Here is a 24,088-nt window from a genome sequence, read left to right as displayed (position 1 = left end):
CCGAGCCAGGGCTCCTGGGATCGATGTTCGTCTACTAATCTCGTGTCTTTGTATTCGTCCGATGTGCAATGTAAGTCGATGTATGGGTCCCGTGTGTGTCCATGCGTCCTGTGCAAATATACACATCTTAAATGACACGATTCTATTCATCATATGTAAGTCTAAGGGTCATATGATAAGGCTATGAGTCTCGTCTTAGTCTGTTGTTCCGATTGGTCCCATGTAATCTATTGGTCCCATGTCATTTTATGGGTTCCTTCGATGAGGCTATGAGTCTTGTACTGTGAGTCTATTGTTCCTATGGAAATATATGGGCCCTACGTAAGTCTACTGTTCCTCTGTAGGTCTGTGGATTCAATCTAAGTCAGTGAGACTCATGTAAACCTATGGTTCCTTCTTTATGAGTTGCGTTTCAAGTATTGCAAAGCAGTGTATGCGTTATTTTTGTTTTTTGGTGGTGGGGTGGGAATTTAAAACCCAAGGTTGTGGGGCTGTGGCTCCAAAAAAAACGCACGTGCCGTGGCTGCTACCACTGATGCAGGCGACACTACTCCTGGCAGGGCACCATGGTGGCAAGATGTTAACTACCTCGCCAGGTATGCAGGAGGTCGTGAGTTCGATCCCGAACCTGACGCCTGTTGTTTTTATGGAGTTTGAGTGTTCTATCTCCCCCGTGGTCGCGTGGATTATTCTCCGGGTCCTCCCGGTTTTCTCCTCCACATTTAGAATCAACAAAACGCGTTTAGAGTCTTTGTCTGCTATATATTTCCACATCAAACATTTGTTCATGAAGCCATCCAGATATGTAAACACAGACACAACTTCAACCGAGAAGATGGGTACAAATTGAGCAATCATTGGGAGGACGTCATTAACCAGGCTGGATGTCCCACTCGCTCAGTCACCGATGCTGCGACATGCTAAGCTCGTAGATTGACATGCTAATCTCTATTTAAAACTTTCGTGACTGCAGGGATTCATCTTCTTGGTTCTTTCGGTAAAGTCACGTAGAAGGGAAATAATAAAATAATAAAAATAAAACATAATAAAATAATTAAATTTCTATTTAAAGCTTTCGTGACTGCAGGGATTCATCTTCTTGGTTCTTTCGGTAAAGTCACGTAGAAGGGAAATAATAAAATAATAAAAATAAAACATAACAAAATAAAATTCTCACGACGTTTCGGCCACAACACACCTCTGTTGATATGTAAACTCAGCTTATTGGAGAGTATATTGATGATATTAATGTAGTTTCTATTTTGTTTTTTTTTCGGTTTATTGTATGATTGTTGGTTAGTTGCAGTTCTTTAGCGTCAATATACTAAATTCCTCTGTTGATATGTAAACTCTGACTTTAACATAGCCTCTTCCGTGACCAGTTACATGCTAATTCCTCACATTAACATCATGCTAATCTCCCAGTTGCATGATCATTTCTCACTTTAACATCATACTAATAACTCACATTATCATAGCTACTTCTTTGCAAATTCCTCTGTTGATATGTAAACTCCTTTCTCAAAGCTTTCTCCTCCTCCCACCCAGCTTAAATACGCTGCCAAGCTTAGCAGTGTTCATTGGAGTGCTGTCTTTCCGACAGCTCTGTTTCTTCACCTGAGGGACAGCTGCTTGTGTTGTGGCCGAAACATCGTGAGAATTTTATTCTATGTTTTATTTTTGTAATTTTATTATTTTCCTTCTACGTGACTTTACCGAAAGAACCAAGATGCTAATCTCTCACAATTACAATGGCCACTTCCAGAGCCTCAGGCAGACCATCTCTAGCCCCACCCTCTTACCCTGAGGCTGCACCCATCTCAGGCCTACATAAGACCTCGTTTCAGCGGCTTTCTCTCTCACACCTGAAGACGTTTGTTTGTGTTGCGATCATAACGTCATGATCTATGAATTTTCGATCTACGTGACTTTACCGAAAGAATCAAAGAGTATACATTTCCACGTGATGATGAGCCACTTCGTTGGGCCTTAGTTTAGTAGCTTTAGTTTACTTCCCTTGCTGGAGCCATGGCCTGGATGCCGAGCTGCGATTTAGAGCCACTCCGCTCTCGCGAAATGCGCACGCACGCGACACACTCCGAATCAGGATTTGTACTGGAGGAGAAATCCGATGAGCTACGAAGCTCTTTTTTCCGGAGCATGGGGGACCGAGCATTGCAACAACAGCAAACAATGAGAAAACACGATCGGAGTGCAAAGTATAGGAGAGGTTAGCTCCTTCATGTCACCACTCTAAGGTGAACCTCTCCACACGGGTAAAGCTTCCCACATTATAACGTAACTCAATAGATTTAAAAAAAAACAGACAGAGTCTTGGCATTACCCTTGTCAATATTAGAGCCCTTAGAGCTAAATTTAAACAATTCAAATTTTAATTCAATAATCTCTGCCCGGACATCGTATGTCTGTCTGAAACATGGCTTACCTCGCATATAAATCCTAGCCTAATAGAAATTGAAGGTTTTTTTATATTCTGATTAGACGAACAAGCAAGGAGAGGAAGTGTGGCAGTAAATGCTAAGAATTACCGACCTTGCATACAGCTCACTCCTGTATTCGACCCGGGTTTATTTTGAATGTAGCGTGCTCATCATTTCTTATCCATGTAAACCAAACTTTTTACTCTGATGTATTGCTAACAGACAACCAAACTGATAAGGAACAAACTGATCTCTACGTAAAATTACGTCACCATTTCAAAAGGTGAACTACTGATCATAGGGGACCTAAATTGGAATTGGTCAAACATACTCCGTGACGCATTACACTTTTACAAACCAGTGCAATATAAATCAACTTATTATTTCAACCACTAAACCAAATATGCATGTGTAATGTAGTAACTCCACGGGAGACGACTTCACGGGTAACACACTCTTTATTTTATCAAACTTGGTTACAGGTGACTAACACCTACTTTGTATCTCGGGTGACAAACACCCACTTAGCTACTTGGCGACTAACGCCCACTGAGTTACTCGGATGACCAACATCCACTTAGTACTCGGGTGACAAACACCCACTTAGCTACTTGGCGACTAACGCCCACTGAGTTACTCGGATGACCAACATCCACTTAGTACTCGGGTGACAAACACCCACTTAGCTACTTGGCGACTAACGCCCACTGAGCTACTCGGATGACCAACATCCTCTTAGCTACTTGGCGACTAACGCTACTGAGCTACTCGGATGACCAACATCCACTTAGTACTTGGGTGACAACCACCCACTTAGCTACTTGGCGACTAACGCCCACTTAGCTACTCGGATGACCAACATCCACTTAGCTACTCGGCGACTAACGCCACTGAGCTACTCGGATGACCAACATCCACTTAGCTACTTGGCGACTAACGCCACTGAGCTACTCGGCTTCACTAGGTCTTCAGCTCCGTCTTCGGGTCTTCAACTGGGTAACTCTCCCCGAGTGCTCTCGCGCGTCCCCCTTTATACCCCACCTGCGGACGTCGCTGCGAGCACCCACTTATTCGACCAATCGCCGGGTGCTGGCTACGATCCTCTTTTCCCACATCTCATCGTGCCTCACCACTCACTCCGCGCCGCCTCGTCATCTGTCACTCCCGGCGCGCGCGTCCACACCACGCCCACAACGCGTGCCCAACCCCGCACCCCGCGCCGCCCCGTGATCCATCACTGTCACAGTCGGCGCACGTCAATACCACCACTACATCACCCCCTACCACATAGCTCGCAGCCGCCCCGGCTGCTACAAAAATTACAAACCCTCCCTGTGTGCCCCGTAACACAACACAACAACAAGAACAACAACTAAGCTAACAACACAACACGACGCGAACACCACCATCCGCAACCCTCAACCAATGCCACCGCGACAACAGAACAATATATACAAACCGGCGAGTGACAATAGCAATGTGTATACAAAAAAAATAAATGGAAATTTTTTTTTTTTTTTTTTTTTCTTTCGACTCGTGCAGTGTCCCCTTTTCTTCCGAGCGTCCCTACAACGGGACATTATCCCGGCAGAGGGGAACACCGGGCGAGCTCGGTGTAGAGCACAAAAAAAAACCCGTCCTCATGAAAATTGTTGAGACCTAGCCCGAGTCCGCCTTGCCGGTCCGTCGTACGGCACCAGACGCGGTTGAACGTCCGGTGGTGCCGGCGGTTCAGGAAGACATCGGCCAGGCATCGAGGACTCGTGCGTGCCCCGGGGTTCAGGCTCTCGATGGTCAGCAGCCGTCAAGCCCGAGGCACCTGGGGGTGGGTCAGGTGGAGACACGTGAGGATCAGCCTGCGACACCTCCCTCCCCGAGTCGACGGTCACATCACACGCCCGGTCGTCACGGCACAGAACGGGGTCACACGGTGCCGCATAGGGCTTCAGTCGGGAGGGGTGCACATACCAACGGCGTTTCCCCCATTTAATCTGTATACTCTGGGGCCGTGCAACCCGCACAATTTCCACCGGTCCCCTCCAAGGTCTCAACAACTTGGGGGACGTAGCCAACGGTGCATGTGGACAATGCAGCCAGGCCTTATCGCCTGGTTTCCAATCATGCGTATGCACCCTCCGCTCACGCAATTTCTCGTTTGCAATTTGCCGCGACCGCGAATTCAACCTTGCCCCCTCCCGCGCTTCAGTCAATTTGGCGATATTAAATTTGATGTGGTCTGCCAATTTAGATTTTGCACGTGGCTGGGAAATCCCCAGTTGGACGTCCATGGCCGGATCGGCCTCCCGCCCATACATAAGAAAAAATGGGGAAAACCCTGTCGCCGCATGAGGGGCCATTCGATAGGCCGCGAGTACCCCCGGCACCTGTAAGTCCCAATCAACCTGATCGTCGCAGACCTGTTGGCACAACATAGACGTAATCGTTCTGTTCAGACGCTCAACCATCCCGTCAGTCTGCGGGTGGTAGGGGGAAGTACGCACTTTCTTTGTACCCAACAGGTCGCACACCTCGCGCAACAAAACGCTCGAAAAATTCTTCCCTTGATCCGTCAGCAAGCGTTCGGGGGCGCCCTTGTCCAACACATAACCCTGGACAAAGGCGTCCGCCACCGCCGCAGCCGACTGGTTGGCGAGCGGCCATGCCATAGGCCATCGGGTGAAGTATTCCACGCCAACCAGCAGGAACCTATTTCCCCTTGGTGTAACCGGAAAGGGCCCCAAGATGTCCAACGCTACCAATTCGTTTATACGCGAAACCTGAATGGATTGCAGCGGTGGATTAGCCGCCAATGGTGGCGGTTTCCTTTTGGCGCACTCTACGCATCCCTTAAGAATATTCGCCACGTCGTTACCCATCCCCGGCCAATAATAGTCTCGCTGGATTAGGGCGAGCGTTTTGTGAAAACCCAGATGCATGAGCCGTTCATGAGCTGCCAGAACAATCCTACCCCGCATAGCAACAGGCACCACGAGCACGTGACGCCGGGACATGTTGTCCCACCTCATCAACAGGCCCTGTCTGCACACCCAGGAACCGACCCGCGCCTCCCCTTGTTCGGAAGCGCCAACTTTCCGACGCAGCGTAAGTAGGGAGCTGTCGGACATCTGGAGGCGGCCCCACTCAATGAGGGGCAACGACAACAGCGAATCCCTCCCCGTGGGGGCGTCCTCTCCCGGGGTGTCAGTGGCGGCGAGCGCAACTCCCGGGGCGCCGGCGACCGGGGGTTTGCACCGCGCTGATCCCAACAAACATGTGCAGTCCGTGCACGGCGGCAACCGCGACAAGGCGTCCGCGTTTGAGTGCCGCAACCCTTTTCGGTAAATCGTCGTGAATTGGTAGTCTTGAAGGACCTCCAACCATCGGGATAATTGGCCCGATGGCTGCGCCACGCGCATAGCGTATTGTAGAGCCGCATGGTCCGTCCGGACCGTAAAATGACGGCCGTAAAGATACGGCCTGAATTGCTGTGTAAAAAACACAATGGCTAACAATTCACGACGAGTTACGCAATAGCGTTGTTCTGCGGGGGAAAGAACCCTACTACCGTAGGCGACCACCCGTTCAACCCCCCCGACCAACTGTGAGAGCACCCCCCCGATACCCGTATTGCTGGCGTCCGTGTCAAGCAAAAACGGTTGTGTGAAATCGGGGTAACACAAGGGGGGAGCCTGCACCAAAGCGTCACGGAGGGAGCAGAACGCATCCTCCTCCTCTGCCCCCCAGTGAAACCTCACACCCTTAGCCGTCAAAGCGTGCAGGGGCTTGGCTATGGTGGCAAATTGCTTGACAAAACGACGGTAATAGGAGGCAAAACCAATGAAACTACGAACCTCCGTGACCGAGGTTGGCGTTGGCCATGAGCTGACGCAATGCGTCTTAGCAGGGTCCGTCGAGATCCCTGAACGACTCACGATATGGCCCAAATACCTGACAGATTCCCGAAGCAGAAAACATTTAGCCGGTTTAAATTTTAGCTTAGCGGAACGCATCCTGAGGAACACCGCTCTCAGTCGCTGGAGGTGCTCCTCGAAAGTCCGACTAAAGACGATAATATCGTCAAGATAAATCAAACAGGTATCCCATTGGAGGCCTGACAAAACCAATTCCATGAGTCTCTGGAACGTGGCGGGGGCGGAATGTAAGCCCATGGGCAAACGGTTGAATTCAAAAAGGCCCCCAGGTGTGCGGAAAGCAGTTTTAGGTTTAGACTCGTTATCGAGTGGCAATTGCCAAAATCCAGAAAGCAGATCGAGTGTGGAAAAAAACTGCGCTCCCGCCAAGGCATCCAGCGACTCATCCATCCTGGGGAGCGGATACGCATCCGCCATCGAGATTTTGTTTAAGCGGCGGAAATCGACACAAAACCGCAAGGACCCGTCCTGTTTCTTTACTAGGACAATAGGAGCACCCCACGGACTAGAAGAGGGCGAAATGATATCGGCCGCCAACATATCATTAACCGCCGATTGCACATGTTCCTTCTCGGCCGGGCTGAGCCGGAAAGGATTCTGACGAATAGGGGCCGCGTCCCCTGTAGCTATGTGGTGGCGCAACAGGTCAGTGCAGCCGATATCGTACTTATGTTTGCTGAACACGTCAGCAAACTCGATGAGCAAACCCCTCAATGCTCCCAATTGCACCCCGGACAAGTTAGCAGAACCCGCACACAGCGAGTCCAACCACTCAGTCCCCTCATCACTTTGAGGATGCGACTCGACAGTAAAATCTGCTTGAGCCACGAGCCGTTCCTCAACGGGCAGCGGCGCGGCGTGAGCCAGCACCGTTCCCTGCGCAATTACGGCCGGCCGCGACCCCGTATTCAGGACCATTACGAACGGCTCACTGTCCCCTCTCACCATGGTTTGAGCAACCGCTAAGTCGAGGCCCTTACTGGCTCTGTTTGACGGCCCCAACAGCACCCCCTGTGCCTCCGCACCCACCTCGAGTGGCTTCCTGAACCGAAGGGGTACTAACATTTGCGATCCCGGGGGTACCCGTACAGTGTGAGTCGCCAGCGCCTGCACCGTCGCACAAACCGTGCGCACTTTGATAGGGCCCGACAAGAAGGCAACCCGCCGACCTGACGGAAGCTCTATGCAGGCCTGATCAATAAGAATTTTGATGGGCATTTTTGACAAAAAGTCCGTACCTAGCAAACAGGGAACGGCCAGCGATGATGATACAAAAATAGGGCCCGCTAATTTAATGTCCCCAATGCAAATAGTCGCCCGAATCTGGCCAATGATCCCCAGGGATCCCCCATTCGCCGCATAAAATGGCACGTCTACCGGCAGAAGGGGTCTACTTTGGACGGGAAGGATGTTATAAATAAGGTCCGAGATGATGGTGGCCGACGCACCCGTGTCAACAAGCACCCGGACCTCAACCCCGTCAATGAACCCCGTTACCACGGACGACCCGGCTGACGCAGCCACGATCCTGTGGGCCAATTCGGACCACTCGACTGCTTGCGGGCCGCGTACGGACCCCCCCCGCCGAATTGAACCCCCGGCACCCAGCCGCGAACCCCCCACCGCGAAGCGGCGACCCGAATGTGCCGTGTTTGTGGACCGAACGTGTGAGGTGCCGCGACTTGCCGGGTTTTGTTGGGATGACTTGTGGCCCTGGTCGTCGTCCCGACGTGGTCCTGCGGTGCGCGGACGCGGGGCCCGGCACCCGGCTGCGACGTGACCCCGAAGGCCGCAGTTGTAGCAGACGACGGACGTCGTAGGTTTCGGTTGCTCCAGCTTGCGGGGCGAACGTGTGGGCGAACGACCTCCCGTTCTCCACTCCCCCGGACACGGTGCAGCGAAGGCCCGCTCCTGCACCGCAGCTGGCTGAGGTTCGGCGATCGTGGCGGCCAGTGCCGCATTCCCCGGCCATTTGCAGACGACCCCCGGCTTGCGTTTGAGGACCTCGTACGCGTGAATGCTCGTGGCGATCGCCAGGGAGCAGATCTCCATCTCGTCTGCCACGTTGATGGGGACCCCCAACTCGTGGGCCAACACCAGCAGCTGCTCCGTCACCATGGCGTCCTTCCCCTCCTTATCCATGCGGGGAAAAGCCGCGTCCGCCAAGGCGAGCAGTGCCGTGCGGTAGGCTAGCGTCGTTTCCCCAGCCACCTTCCGCCGATCGTAGAACTGGTGGCGGCACGTGGAGGGCGGCCCGAACACCTTCGCCATCAGGTGTAGTGCGGCCTGGAGCGTAGAGCGGGACGACCTTGCAGCAGATGTGAAGGCTGCAAGCGCGTCGTCGTCAAGCATCGCTGGCAACGCACGCAGGGCAGTGGTGTCGGACCACCCCGACATCTCCTGATGAGCGAGGAACCTTCGTTGGAAGGCTCCCCAGTCGCCCCCATCCGCCTTGAACGCCGACAGCGCGGGCAATCTTTGCTGGAGGACCCGATCGTCGTCGACGTCGGAGAGATTTTCCCGCGCTCCGCTGGATTTGTGTAAAATGTCGGCTCGGTTGTCAGGCGCAAAATGGAGGGCTCCGGCGCGCGCCGATGACGTGGGCTGCGCTGCGCGGAGGTGTCCGGCCACGTGGCGTCCGTCTTTCCCGCCAATCGGTGGCGGCCCCCCAAAAACGGCGGCAACTTCCAGGCTTTTGGCGCGAAGCGCCCTTTGGCGGGAATCCTCCACCGTCGCTTCCTCCACGACCCCCGCAGCCGTTTTTCCGCTCGCCGGAACGGAGATGTCGGCCAAGACAGCGGCGGCGGCGAGTAGCAACTCCGCCAAGCGGGCGTGCGCGTCCTGGAGGCCGGTGTCGGAGGCAAGCGGAGCGTCGGCCATCACCGCGAAGTGCTGCATCGGCGGCAACTCCTCGTCCTCTACTCCCGAGGTCGGTGTCCCCGGTACGCAGTTGTCATCCCGACCTCGCTCGTGGGTACGGGTAGTCTTCCTTGTGTCCATACTTCTTGAAGACAGGTTTACTTCTGACGCCAGTTGTAATGTAGTAACTCCACGGGAGACGACTTCACGGGTAACACACTCTTTATTTTATCAAACTTGGTTACAGGTGACTAACACCTACTTTGTATCTCGGGTGACAAACACCCACTTAGCTACTTGGCGACTAACGCCCACTGAGTTACTCGGATGACCAACATCCACTTAGTACTCGGGTGACAAACACCCACTTAGCTACTTGGCGACTAACGCCCACTGAGTTACTCGGATGACCAACATCCACTTAGTACTCGGGTGACAAACACCCACTTAGCTACTTGGCGACTAACGCCCACTGAGCTACTCGGATGACCAACATCCTCTTAGCTACTTGGCGACTAACGCTACTGAGCTACTCGGATGACCAACATCCACTTAGTACTTGGGTGACAACCACCCACTTAGCTACTTGGCGACTAACGCCCACTTAGCTACTCGGATGACCAACATCCACTTAGCTACTCGGCGACTAACGCCACTGAGCTACTCGGATGACCAACATCCACTTAGCTACTTGGCGACTAACGCCACTGAGCTACTCGGCTTCACTAGGTCTTCAGCTCCGTCTTCGGGTCTTCAACTGGGTAACTCTCCCCGAGTGCTCTCGCGCGTCCCCCTTTATACCCCACCTGCGGACGTCGCTGCGAGCACCCACTTATTCGACCAATCGCCGGGTGCTGGCTACGATCCTCTTTTCCCACATCTCATCGTGCCTCACCACTCACTCCGCGCCGCCTCGTCATCTGTCACTCCCGGCGCGCGCGTCCACACCACGCCCACAACGCGTGCCCAACCCCGCACCCCGCGCCGCCCCGTGATCCATCACTGTCACAGTCGGCGCACGTCAATACCACCACTACACATGCAACTCGGAGTAATCGTCTATACTCGATGTCCTGTTCAAAATTCACCCAGTGCATTTTCAAAAGTGAGAGTCTTGGGTAATCATCGCAGTGACCATGCCATTATCTTTGGCATTCGTCATGCCAAAAAGAACTAAGACACCTCATGAAATGATTACCAAACGGTAATTTAAAAATGTTAACCTTCAAGCATTTTTACGGGACTTTCTCCATGTTGACTGGAAAAAGGTGAGCACAATTCCGCGGCCTCCGAAAAAAGACCCAAATAATTAGAGACCAATCTCTATTCTTTCACCGGCTACTAAAATGTTCGAAAAACAATACTTACATCACATTGCTACATCATAACTCACAATCTCATGCACGGCAAACGGTCTGGTTTTCTAGATAATTACTTCACCACCAAAGCAATTGTGGATGTGTTACATTTTCTCTTCAGTAACCTGGAAAAAGGACACTAGTGCCGCGCACCATTCCTCAACTTGTAAAACGCCTTTGATTATATTGCCCATGACATTCTAGTCACAAGACTTAGTCAACGACAACTCTCAGACAGTACAATAACATGGTTTAAGAGTGAGCTCTCGAACCGGTCTCACATGGTAAATAGTGATATCATATCGTCCACAAATATTGACATCACAAAGGGTATTCCGCAATGTTCTCTGTTGGGTCCAATTCTGTTCTACTTATATATGTGTAGAGGAGTAGTATGCGGTCGACGCGTCATGCACGCCCTTCCAGTGCGATGACGCCATGGGAAGTGACGTCATGCGCGCCTTCCGGTGCGATGACGTCATGTCTCCTCTAGGTACTTAAGGGTGACCCCAGGACGAAGGCAGGGTCACTGTGGAAGCCCGGAATGGTGAACGGTTGAAGAAGGAACCAGGGGTAGAGCTGGGAGAGCGAGTCTGGAGAGAAGCCAGCGGTAGCGATAGAGTGGCTTGCTCTCCCCGGTCGGTCGGTGTTGGCTGATCTCCCGGTCCGACTTAGTGGAGAGAGCCCTGGAGCGAGCCGGGCTGTGAACAGACAGAGTGTATGGTCGTGTGGAAGGACCCAGTATAGTACCCCTATACCCCTGGGGAAGTGTCTGCACCCTTAATAAACCCTAATAAACCTTCGGCGCAAGCCTCTACCTGAAGACTGACTCAACGTCGTCCTTCACGCCTCAACATATGTAAAAAAAAATTGGAATAAAATGAAAGCACTTAGAATTAAATGTCTTTTCTGATAAGACGGTCATGCAAGTATCGGGCAAATCTTCAAACGAAGTCAAACAGAATCTCCAAAATAATGTCGACTTCATTCAATATCAATTACCCTCACTAAAATTGCTAAATCACCGAAAACGCAGATCATGCTCCTTCAAATAAAAATGCTGTTTCATTCCCTTCGACTATTACGGATATCAGAAACAACAACATTGAACAAACGTGGTGCTTCCAATACTTGGGTTTACTAATTGATTCAAAACTGACATCCCAACCCCATATTGATCACATCTCCAAAAAAATCTAATAAAAACGGGTTGCAGACAAAAACAAACATTGTTTTCCCATTTGATTGCACCTGCAAATTGTTAAAGCTATCATTCTACCAATGTTTGACTTCTGTGACACTGCTTACAGATCAGGAAGTAATGAATCACTAAACAGACTAAACCCGCTTCATCATTCTGCTCTTTGATTTGCACTGGATGTACCATACGAGACTCACCATGGTGACCTCTCCTTAAAATCCAATCTCACATCGCTTGATGCAAGAATAAATCTACGCTGGGCCCTGTTCATCCATAAAATCCTCGTTGGCAAATCTGCACTCTGCTTAGCTCATTCATTAACCTCATTTTCAAACCAAATAAACCTAAGACGTCCATCTCGTGGCCTTTTGACTTTCTCAAGAACAAGAATTGGAATAGGTGACAAAGCCTTCGCCGTTGCAGCACCAACATTTTGGCACAACCTTGTTTCCTCCCTGAACATCGTAAATCTTCCTTGAAAAAAAAATCCTCAAGCAAGAGATTAGTGCCGGATACAACCACATTAGCCACCGTGATTTTTTACTTTGATCCTTACCCATGTATCGATAGTTCAGTTTTAATGTGTATTGAGGGACTGATGTGTGTTGTTTTGCTGTGGTCTGAGACTGTTGATGTTGTTTAGCTGCCTTGCCCAGGCTGGCTTTTAGTGTAGAAAAATCAGCAGGAATGTCTGTACTTATATACTTTATGTCTATATGTATGTATGTGTATTGATTCATTGTGGCTTGCCTACCCTTTCCAATACTTTGCACTGCTGTAATGTTTTGGTATTGTTTGTTGTTTTTTTGACCCACCCCTTATGGGACATCTTTGAAAAGAGCTGTATAGATTATCGGATTCCTAAAGGATAAATGCAAGATTCTGATAAAAAAAATATTTTAAGAGTGGCAGTCAATCACGGAATGATTGAGTGGCTCCGAGTTATCCCTCCGGTAAGATGCGTAAATGCAGCAACATTTTAAGAAGAAGAGAGAGAAAAAAACGAGCATTCCACTCGCGTTCACATTCAGCAGAGGTCCAATTAGCGCCCTGCGTTCTCGTGATGCCTCGAGCAACATTTGTGGAATTCCCCCCATTACAGGAACGTGTTCTTACCCCCCCCCACCCCCCTTACTGGCTATGCTCCCACCCCAGTATGAAAGATGCCTTGTCATCCGATTATGCACGACCCTACCAAGTCACCCCCTTGCCCCCCCCCCCCTTGCACCCCAGTAGCTAGAACATTGCTCTCTGGACAGAAGTTCTCTTTTTCTTCACTCTGCTGCCCGGATATGGAGCTCTGCCTCCTTGATGAATGCATTGTCAGCGAGACCACCGATTCTGGTCTTCAGGCCTTCAAATGCCCCGAGCACCACATGGGAAATCTCCTAACTTCACCGCATGCCAAGTAGGGACTGAGTCTTTGAGCTGCAGTGAACCGATGGTTATACCGATTAGATGTACTAATGCCTGATATGGCTATTGTTCACAATTACACTCAATAGAAAAGTGCTGTATAGCTTTTTCGATTTAAAGCTTTCGTGACTGCAGGGATTCATCTTCTTGGTTCTTTCGGTAAAGTCACGTAGAAGGGAAATAATAAAATAATAAAAATAAAACATAATAAAATAATTATCACGACGTTTCGGCCACAACGCAAGCAGCCGTGCTCAGGTGAAACCAGGTCTGTCGCCTCGACAGACCTGGTTTCACCTGGGGACGGCTGATGAAACGTGAGAATTATTTTATTATGTTTTATTTTTATTACTTCCCTTCTACGTGACTTTACCGAAAGAACCAAGAAGATGCTGTATAGCTCATCGGATTCCTCCAGTAAAAATACATATTTTCATTCTGATTCTGGTACGAGCCTTTATTCTGATTGCGCGCCATAATAATCTTTCTAATGCTATTTTTTACTGTTAAAGCCCTCCTATTAATGCACTGCACAGGACCAAAGCGTCCCCTATGCTGCATCAGTCATGCCGGTTGATTGGCTATGCTTCATCACACGCGGCATGGTGCGGATTGATTACCAGAATCAGACTCTGTATTTATTCTGGAGGAAGCCGATGAACTATGAATCTTTTTTTTTTTCACAGATGTCCATTAGGGGCGGGTCAGAACGTTACAGCAACAAACAATACCAACAACACGATAGGGGTGCAACGTATAGGAAAGATAAACAAATCACGTTAATATATATACAGATAATTCTAGTTAAAGGGGCAACTCAGGCCAATTCAGATGTTAGCCCTGGCTGAGGATTGAACCCAGGTTTACTGGGTTCATCTGCATCTCCTTAGCCGCATCTGAACAAGTCATGGGTGTCCAGAGACCTATAACACATGTGGTGTCTGCCACGCAATAACGCGTGTGATTATCATCGATGAGGCATGCATTTCGTCCAAAGGATTTCTCGAACTTAAAGTTCAGCTCGGCTATGAGACCTCCTTTACCAGTGGCAAAATATAGTAATAGGTTTTAACCCTTTCAACTGGTACAAAAACTAACACCTTTATACAAGGCATCATGTTTGCAATAACCACAACACAAGCAGTCAAAATGCAAACAAAAAGAAACAACTCTGATGATGATAATGATATGCACTGTCCTTGAAGTTGGCGCCATCTGGTCCAACACCAATGGAGACTAGGCTCTAAGAAAAGCTGTCTCGGGTGTGGACCAATCAACTTCAAGGACAGTGTATATCATTATCATCATCAGAGTTGTTTCTTTTTGTTTGCATTTTGACTGATTGTGTTGTGGTTATTGCAAACATGATGCCATGTATAAAGGTGTCAGTTTTTGTGCCAGTTGAAAGGGTAAAAACCTACTACTATATTCAGCTCGGCTGTTTTGTCAGCCATCAGATAGCTGCGACGGGTAGCGGCTGCATCTGCATACGAATGGGTGAAGATCGACGCGCGTGTGAAAAGTTACAGCGTGATTAAATACGACGCATTGGAGTGTTCGGCTGCCCTCCCGTCAATAAATCAGACCTTTATTAACAAACATCGCGTCTGTCGCCAGATAGTCAATTGCGTACGGAGAGTTATGACAGAGCGGTGCAGAGCAGACATCGTTATTATTATTAGTTCCATGGTATATGTATTATATTTACTTCATATGAGTTATTGTGACATGCAGGGCAGCTACGTAGAAGTGCATCAAGTGACACTACAGTGTACATAAGCCAGACAGGGCAATTATCGTGCCATTGATTAATCTCGGAAAGCCTCACTCTGTCTATGAGGATGTTTGATTGAATTCTCTTTAACAGCGGTTTGCTTTAAGCTGATTCAACCTCTTTCACGATTAAAAAACATTTTTTTCTCGATTGCGTTCTTGGCATCACGTTGTGCCGACGACGATTCCATGAGGACTCATTCTGGCAGAGCAGCGCAGCCCTTGTTGTTCTAAAACATCCCGTGAAAGTGGATATGGCAGAGCTACCTCTGATCCCATCAAGCGACCTCTGGGGCACATGGTATGGGGGGCAGCACTTTCAGACCCACGCTGCCGCTAAGAGAAATGTTCCGCGCACGGCAGAAAAAAACAAATTTTTTTAATCCAACAGCTGAATTTTTGGCAAATTAAGTACGGAACATTTTTGTTTTATTTAATGGGGTTTTGTTATTGGTAATTTTTGAGCGGGCTGAGACCATTAACTTACTATAGTTGAGAGCTCAGCTTAATCACATGCGGATGAAACCTGGATTCGAACCAAGGATATCAGCGGTGCCGGCCCAGTGCTCTAATCTCGGTGTCTTAGGCCATCTGAGGATTATACCTCGGTGTCAGACTAAGTGACCTTTTAGAAAACTTGCCGTTTTACAAATCATCCGAGAAATTGCGTACGCATGGCCTGATATGCGGTTTGGCAGAGGCACGATGGATTGTAAACGACCGGTCTTCGCTGATGTGTAGGAAATGCAAAATGAAAAATTAAAAATAATGCATTCAACATTGTGCGAAAAGCTATTGTGCTTTCACTTTTGAAGCGGAAAAGTAAGGCCCTTGGCCTCCGCTCACCTGCCCTCATGCTGCTAATTGCCGCAAAACCGACAGAAACAAGTAGCCGTAGCTGAGTAATTGAAAAGAAAAAACAATTATATAATTCACGCAAAGATAACAACTGCCGAGGCTAATTAAGACACTGGATGAATTGTGCATTGGTTTTTTTCCGGAAAAAAAAAGTGAAGGAAAGAAGTGCAGTCCTGCAACTGCTTGCTCATGCTACTGCTTTACGGAAGAATCCTTCACTCGAGGGAGTGCTAGATATAGTAACTCCTCCAGAGGATTTCGATTTAAAGCTTTCGTGACTGCAGGGATTCATCTTCTTGGTTCTTTCGGTAAAGTCACGTAGGTATGAAATAAAATAAATCACGACGTTTCGGGCGCAACACAAGCGTCCGTCATCATGCTTTCCCACCTGATGACGGATGCTTGTGTTGCACCTGAAACGTCGTGATTTATTGCATTTCATACCTACGTGACTTTACCGCAAGAACCAAAGAGTATACTTTTGATATATTTAATTTATTAATTTAAATTTAACGCAACTGACTTGCGTAGCTCTTTTTCAGAACCGACATGGCCACGAATGGCAGCAAACGAAGTGAGCTTATCACGTGGAAATGTACAGCAGTCAAATACTATGAACGCATGATGTTGATTGCAAATTTGGAGTGAAAAACCGGAGGACTCGGTGAAAAATCCACGTGACCACGGGGGGACAAAGACGCAAACTCCAAATAAACAGCAGCAGGCGTCAGCGTCAGGCTCAAACCCATGACCTCATGTACACCAGGCGAGGGATTGACATCTCGCCACCGTGGCGACGAGATGTTGAGATGGTGAGCACCGCCGATAACGCATTGGGCCCTCCCGTTATCTCAGCTCCCCTCACCCTTTCATCGGATTACAGCCTTAACCCCCCGCCACCCCCACTGCCCCCCCCCCGCAAGGTCGCTTGTGGCTGCAGCGTTGATCCGGCGGCGTAACGAGCCACGAATGTTTTTTTTGTTTCATTTCCCCCGAGCTCCACGGCGACTCGGGGAAGAAAATTGGGACAGCGTACCGGCACGGCGGCGGCGCATTAGCGACATCCGTTCCGGTCACGCAGCGCGCTCGCCGACTTTAAACACGGAATTCCTGCACCACCCCCTGACCTGTTTACGACGGAATAAATAAATCACCGTCTGCGGAACATTCTGCCCCGTCGCTCGCATCGTTTCACAGAGTTAACGTGTCCACCGGGAAATGTGGGTGCACTTCTTAACTCGGCTACGAATACGCTTTAGCGGGCCTATTTTTTTGTGTCAATCCACTACTGGATGTGGACCTCGCCAACGGCCTTAAGGGGCTCGTGGCAGGGCGTTGGTCAGGGTCCTGGTGAGGGTGCTGGTGAGGGCGTTGGTCAGGGCGTTGGTCAGGGTCCTGGTGAGGGTCCTGGTGAGGGCGTTGGTCAGGGCGTTGGTCAGGGTCCTGGTGAGGGTGCTGGTGAGGGCGTTGGTCAGGGCTCTGATCCTGGTGACGGAAGGGAGGGGGGGGGGCTTAGATGCGGGAGTGTAGAAAGCAAACCGCAGCGCTGGGATTGTGCTGCACTGCTCTGCACTCCGGCAACCTCAAGTAGATGTGGTGGTGCCTGTGGCACCTGCTTGGCAGAGTGGTCAACCCATCTCATCGCACTGTGAAGGCTCAACCCCGTTTGGTTTCAGACGTGTGGGGAATCCAGGACGCACATTCTCGAGGTGATTTCGTCTTGAGTTTGAGTATTGGCCGTGATCAATGTAGTCGTCCCAATGTAGTTGTCTCGGTATAGTCGTCCCGGTGTTGTCGTCCTGGTCGGTAGAGTCATCCCAGTGTATTTGTCCCAACAGGAAAGACGTTCATCTTGTAGCCCAGGGTTCACTGACGTCTCACGGAAACAAGTGCCAGACAGTGAAATTTCGATTTAAATCTTTCGTGACTGCAGGGATTCATCTTCTTGGTTATTTCGGTAAAGTCACGTAGAATGGAAATAATAAAATAATAAAAAATAAAACATAATAAACGTCATGAGAATTATTTTATTATGTTTTATTTTTATTATTTTATTATTTCCATCCTACGTGACTTTACCGAAAGAACCAAGAAGATGCCAGACAGTGCTTTGTCTTTCAAACATCCCGAGACATGCCGGTGTACACGTGTGGCACGGTAGCGAGATGTTAACCACCTCGCCCGGTGTACAAGAGGCTGGTGTTTCGATCCCCACCCTGACGATGCCTGCTGTAAATTTGGAGTTTGCGTTGACTCTCTCTCTCTCCCCGTGGTCGCGTGGATTTCATTTTACACTCGGAATCAACATCACGCGTTATGAGTATTTTGCTGCTATAAATTTCCACACGCTGAGTCACTTCGCTGAGCATTTGTTTGCGGCCAGGTCGCTTCTGAAAAAGAGCCGCATCGCTCAGTGGGCCTTACCTGCTCAAAAAAAAGTTTCAGTTTAAAATACAGTCGGCAAATATCCCGGCCCGTTTCGACCGATGGCCATAATTCAGTGGCCCACATTTGAAAATCCATTTTACAACTTCAGCGGGATAATCGCTGGATGTTTCTCACGCCAAGCCTCTCGTTGCGGTGGCGAGTTTACGACGCGTCCCACTGATTTGCGGCGTCGCATCGGCATCGACCTGCCGCGGAATCTTTCCCGTTGCCCGGTTATTTGCGGCGCGGACGATCCGAGGGCCAATTGGCGTGCGATTTCCCGTGGACGATTGGGTGCTGGAAACGCGAGGCCCCGCGGTGTTTGTTGAGTCAGTGAGGTTTTTGGTTCGAGTGGAATTTTTACCGTAACTGCAGCCATAGCGAGGGGTTCTACTGGACGTGGTGTGCTGTGTGTGGACATTCTAACCGGGTTACTGGCAGACTGGAGCAGGTTGGCAACGTGACTAGCAATGACAGACATCGCGATCGGTGTACCGCACGTGGTGTGCCGGGCTGAATGCTGGCGGCTTTCTCGATGTTTCTCGATGTTTCTCCCGATGTGTATCGATGTTCCTCCCGTGTTCCTCAAGGCCGAGGAGCCTGGATGTGCGCCCGAGAGCTGTGTTGGTTGCCCAGCACGGATTCATCTCTGCTAAGCAATTGGCGTTATAATCGACTGGAGAAGGATGACTGGTGACTTAATAGGATTTAAAAGAATGACGTAAAAAATTTGTACATATGTACAAAACAAATCGCAATTTTCCAATTGTGCGGACCGATTTTGTTTTTTTGCCGAAGCTCCGGAAAAACGCCTCCGACTAAAAGTGGAACCCCGCCCGCGTAATCGTCCACCGCGGCGAGATCACGCCCGGTACAACGCGAACCGAGGCAATAATTACCGAACGCTCCCCAAGCGCTCCGTTTTTTAAAACATTTTCTCCCGGATGCGTCGCTTTGTTATTCTCCGGCGCTCCGTCTCGTAAACTTTGGCCGCGCAACGTGAGCCGGATACAAATGAACCCTGCGCTCAAAGCCCGGCGCGCGCAACTGCTACTTTTGTCCAGTGGTTCAGAGTTCGACCGCCTCTCCGTCTCATTCTTATTCCAGGTGGGAATAACGGCAGCTCGCAATCTCTTCCACGATCACCGCATCATTAAGCCCTTGGCAATTCCACCTCCCCCCCGCCCCCCAAACTCACCCAACTCCACCCCCTGGTGCTACCTCCATCTCCCCTATCATCTTCGCGCGACTCCAGTGCGCGTGCCCTTCGCTCCGGCAATTAAGCCCTCCCCTGTCGAGGCGCCCAGTTCGCTTTTGCTCAGTGGGAAGGCGCTCAATCTCTCCTTCTGGGCCCCCCCACCCACCCAACCACCCACCCCCTCTTCGCCCAGCCGCGCTTGCTGCTCACTTCTCGCTGCCTGTGTTAAGAGTCCCCGAAATCGGCAAAGGCATTCGCAACTCTCCCCTGGCCTTGAACGCGGCAGTCCGTGCATCGCGTTGCCCGTGTACAACACTTGCGTGAGTCAACGTCAGGACGACGTTCTCCCTACTCCGTGTTGGTCTTCAGCGTTACCGCGGTGGTGAGATGGTAACTACCTCGACCTGGTATAGAGGGGGTCGTGGGTTCGATCCCGACCCTGACGCCTGCTACATATTTGGAGTTTGCGGTGTGTCTCTCTCACCGTGGTCGCGTGGATTACAATCGACGTGTGTTGAGTAATTTGGCTTGCCATACATGTCCACGTGATGATAGGCCACTTAGTTGAGCTATAATTTGTGGTCAAGGTCGCTTCTGAAATATAGCTATATATAACTCAGTGGGCCGTACCTGGTTAAACATTAAAATGCTGTTCATAGTTGCTTGACAATACTTCACTGCAATGGTCAAGGGGGAGACCCAGATCCCGTACACACACAGTACACAACGTTGCCCCATCCGACCGCATAGCCGCGTGTAGAGTGAATTGAAACCGCACAGAGATCATGTTTGGGTCCGAATCGGTTCCCCGCATACACGGCGCGAAATCGCACCAACCGAACCCACGTAGAGCGAGGGGAAACCTGAACTTCTTTCGCACCGTAAATAGCCAACCGTGCTCAATCGGAGGTGCGGGGTAAAAAACAACAAACATCTAAAAACACGACCGCAGACTGCTCGAGACAATGGGCTTGCAAGGTGGCCGACCAGCAGAAAGCATCGCTGCGTTTCCACTCACGTAATGCGTGCAGGGGAACACGGCGGGGAGATGTTAACTACTCGCCTGGTATGCAGGAGGTCGTGTGTTCAATCTCGACCCTGACGCTCGATATTTGGAGTTTGCATCTCTCTGTCTCTGTCCGTGGCCGTGTGGATTTTTTCTCTGGGTCCTCCGGTTTCCCTCAACATTTAACTACCTCGCCAGGTATACAGGAAATGTTAACTACCTCGCCAGGTATACAGGAAATGTTAACTACCTCGCCAGTTATACAGGAGATGTTAACTACCTCGCCAGATATACAGGAGATGTTAACTACCTCGCCTGGTATACAGGAAATGTTAACTACCTCGCCAGGAATACAGGAGATGCTAACTACCTCGCCAGGTATACAGGAGATGTTAACTACCTCGCCTGGTATACAGGAGATGTTAACTACCTCGCCAGGTATACAGGAGACGTTAACTACCTCGCCTGGTATACAGGATATGTTAACTACCTCGCCAGGTATACAGGAGATGTTTACTACCTCGCGAGGTATACAGGAGATGTTAACTACCTCGCCAGGTATACATTAGATGCTAACTACCTCGCTAGGTATACAGGAGATGTTAACTACCTCGCCAGGTATACAGGATATGTTAACTGCCTCGCCAGGTATGCAGGAGATGTTAACTACCTCGTCAGGTATACAGGAGATGCTAACTACCTCGCCAGGTATACAGGAGATGTTAACTACCTCGCCAGGAGATGTTAACTACCTTGCCAGGTAGACAGGAGATGTTTACTACCTCGCCAGGTATACAGGAGATGCTAACTACCTCGCCAGGTATACAGGAGATGTTAACTACCTCGCCAGGAGATGTTAACTACCTCGCCAGGTAGACAGGAGATGTTTACTACCTCGCCAGGTATACAGGATATGTTAACTACCTCGTCAGGTATACAGGAGTGCGTGAGTTCGATCCCGACCTCCACGCCTGTATTATTTAGAGTCTCCATGTCTATCTCTCCCTGGTCGCGTGGATTTTTCTCCGGGTCCTCCGGTTTGTTTTTAATCCTCCACATTTATAATGAACGTGCATTTAGAGTGTTTGGCTGCTGTTATACATTTACACATGATCAAAAGCCACTTTATTGAGCTATAATTTGTGGCCAGGTCGTTTCTGAAAAACGAGCTTTCTAGCTCAGTGGGCGTTAACTGGATAAATATATTTTTTTAAAGTTTCATAGAATATCGAAAGGACGTAAATCTAAGCGAGTTGCAGGGTAGGTGGTGGAGACGAAGGCTGAGAGGTGACGGATTCGAGAGAGAATGGACGATGCTGTCAGCAACGTAAGCGTGGGGTTTGAGGTGACGCAAATCAGGCGGCGGCGGTGGTGGTGGTGGCGGTGTTATTAATAAAGTGACGACTTTATTTTCACGTGATTGTTACCTTGAATTCCGTGTCGTGACGGTCACCGTGTGCCTGACGAACGTCAAATGTTGTTGGATTACTTTCCAACAGATCGGTGGTGCTGAACGAGTAACTAATTAGCGTGTTTTGTTTACATGAAAACCTTACGAATTGGCTGTGCCGGGTTTAACCACACGTGCATATTCATGCAATCTAACCCCCCCCAAAAAAACCTCTATTATGGATAATTTGGCAGTGTTTACACTAATTGTTTTTATGTATTTTGACAGCAATAGATCATTTCATTATTTGCGTGGGTTTTCTCGAGGAGCTCGGGTTTCCTCCGACACCCCAGCACCTGTTTATACACAGCAGACACTCATTTATGGCTGAGTCAACCTAGTGGAAGGCCATGGTCAGAAATCGCCGAGGTCACATTGCGAGAAAGCGAAAGGCTCGCAATTGGAAGGTCACGGAGTTCAATCCATTTTAGGGCTTGACCCATCATCTCATCATCCCGCCTCATGGGGTCGATAAAATTGTGAGTACAACCGTGGAGAAGTCAACGGCGGTTGTTCTATGGATGGACTCACCCCACCCCTTCCCTACCTCCTGCTACGGAAATGTGGAATTTCCATCACCGGCTCAGGGTTGTAAACACGAGGTGAGCGCCAACTCTGCGGTCATTTGAGCAGAAAATCACTTTGAATCAGGATAATCGATAGCGCGCACACACAAGAGACAAAAATTACCCCCCCCCCGCCGCGGTAAATCGTATCGACTGTTGGGAGAAAAGTGCTGCTAGCGAACAAACGGACACACACACACACGAACACACACGAACACAAAGACAATGATGTCTCGTATAGCCTTGACAGACTGTTGGGGCAAGTGCTGTTAGCGAGTACCTATGAAGGCCAGAACGGCACACGAGGGGGTGGGTGGCCAGCGCCACGCCCGACCGCCTTTGTCTCCCCGGTGGCGATGTTTACACACCGCACCAGGTACTCATTGGAGGCTGAGTCGACCTAGGGGATGTCCAGGACCGATTAAAATAGTTGTCACTGGGGTTGGCCGTGAGCGGGAATCGAACTCGGGTCACCGGGTTCGTAGCATAGAGCGCTAACCGCCTCCCACACATGCACACACGCACACTGACACACACACACACGTGCGCACACACTGACACACACACACACGTGCGCGCACACGGCCACTCTCGCAATCATTCACTCCTCGACGAGACAGTCGGAATTAGGTGAACAGATGGCTGCAGTGACAGGCACAAAGCACTGCACGTGATGAGACATAACAAGGGAATTAACTAAGGGCATGAACATTTCATCAGGGGTGGTATTTTTTCCCACCCCTAATTTTATCCTGATTGCGCTGTCACGGCCACGTCACCAGACGAAGCGTCCGCTCGGATATCTTCGTTACCCTTTCGTGTTGTAAAATGACCCGCGGAAGCGAATATCGCCGAGTTACCTCTGAGATTCCATGCGAGTTACCGGGCTGACTACGCTTGAGAACCCAATTTCATCACAACGCAGTCCATAGCAGTCCGTGATATGCTAAGATAGTTCAGATTCCGATGCATTTGAATAGCCAATACGAGTGCAAATCTGAATAACTCCACTCATTTCAAATGGGTATCATGCAAAATCCACTCTGATTAGCCACAAGAACAACATTGGAACCACGAAGGTCATGCGGCCTCAAGTGGTAACCAAACAAGCAAAATATCTGGTCTGGACTCCTGGACTATCTTGTTGTTGCCAACGTGAGTCTGTGGGTTTCGACCTACGCCTGTTGGTCGCTACGTAAGGTTGCGGGGCCGCTATCTAGATCCCAGTGCAAGTGCATGGGTCCTCTAAAGTGCACGAGGCATGGGTGCCCGGACTGAGACCACGAACTCACTACACCGAGAACCCGTTTTAATAACAGGCAGGGACTTACATTCGAACTGAGATCCTCAGCGTTGCAAGCTGAGCTCTGGACCTCTGAGCCAGACGGGGGGGTGATTGTGGCCGTGATTTAACCGCGGTGGCTTTTGATCCAAGACACCAAAGTTGTGCTCCGTGTGGACGGCTGCTGACGCGTAAGTGGTGGATGCTCAATTGCGTGATTGCCCTACGGATCTATTGACTGCAGCTCGCTCCCAACCTCCGTCCCCCTCCTCCCAGAATCCAGTGGAAGGAAGTTTCTCCGAGGCAGCGAGCGAGGGTTTG

This window comes from Lampetra fluviatilis, chromosome 42 (assembly GCF_964198595.1).
Source record: "Lampetra fluviatilis chromosome 42, kcLamFluv1.1, whole genome shotgun sequence".
Classification (NCBI taxonomy): Eukaryota; Metazoa; Chordata; class Hyperoartia; order Petromyzontiformes; family Petromyzontidae; genus Lampetra; species Lampetra fluviatilis.
This window is presented reverse-complemented; position numbering follows the sequence as displayed.